Here is a 1,368-nt window from a genome sequence, read left to right on the forward strand (position 1 = left end):
TATATTTCTTTTAGGATTTGTGCATCGACCAAAAACTTCAGCTAGTAGGTAATACTGGCTTAAGGAAGCGATAATAAATGTACAAGGAAACCAGACTTGGGATTTTTTTTCCCGAAGCGCTCGTTCCATTCAAATGTTTTGTCGGGACGCGGGGGAGGGGCTCGCTGCCTAAAGTGGATTCAGTTATTCACGTTTGGGTCATCGAATGTATCCAGTTTAACATATCATATCATGTGCCTTCTGCAATCAGTATTTTCTTGGAGCGTGCAGCAGATTTGGAGGGCTGATATTTCTAGTTACTTCTGAAAAATCGTTGCTTCGAAATTATTCATAATTATATACATATCATCGTCGTTATCATTATTATTATTATTATTATTATTATTATTATTATTATTATTATTACTATTATTATCATTATTATCATTATTATCATTATCATCATTATTATTATTACCATTATAGTTATCATCACTATTATTATTATTATCACAATCATTATCATTTGTATGAGAGCGGCATCACTGTTTTATTATTACCTGTCAAATATCTGTTACGGTAACTTTCTAGTTAATTTTCTTGTGGGAAATCTTTGCCTCAAATAATAGTATGAGACATATACATTTCACTACCGTCATTGTCATAATTATCGTTTTTATTAGTGCTACTATCATTAATATCATCAATATCATTACATATCTTCACATTTGTTTTTATTTTTATAATTTTCTCATTATCATTATCATTACCCATATTATGAGGATGATTATTATCTATATTAGCAAAGATAATAATGATAATGGCAAAGATAATAATGATAATGACAACAATGATAATGATGGAGATAATACTAATAATGATACTAGCAATAATGATAACAATAATAACAATAACAATCATACTACTATTACTATTACTGCTAATGCTTAAAATAATAATAATTATAATAATAATAATAATAATAATAATAACAGTAATAATGCTAATGCTAATGCTACTACTACTACTATTAATAATGATAATAGCAGTAAAAATAATAATGATAATATTAGTAATGATGATACTATTACTACTACTACCACTACTACTTCTGCTGCTACTACTTTTACTATCACTGGTACTGCTACTACTACTACCAACAATAATCATAATAATGATAGTAATAATATATACATTAATACTAGAATAATAAAACATGATAGTAATAATAATATTAATAATAATAAAAATAATAATAATAATAAGAGTAATAATAATAATGATAATAATGATAATGATAATAATTATTTCAATTACAATTATGATGACTGTTATTATTATTACTATTATTAATATCAATGTTATTATATTTATTACTATTACAGTCAT

Source organism: Penaeus chinensis, chromosome 3 (assembly GCF_019202785.1).
Source record: "Penaeus chinensis breed Huanghai No. 1 chromosome 3, ASM1920278v2, whole genome shotgun sequence".
In the NCBI taxonomy this organism is placed as follows: Eukaryota; Metazoa; Arthropoda; class Malacostraca; order Decapoda; family Penaeidae; genus Penaeus; species Penaeus chinensis.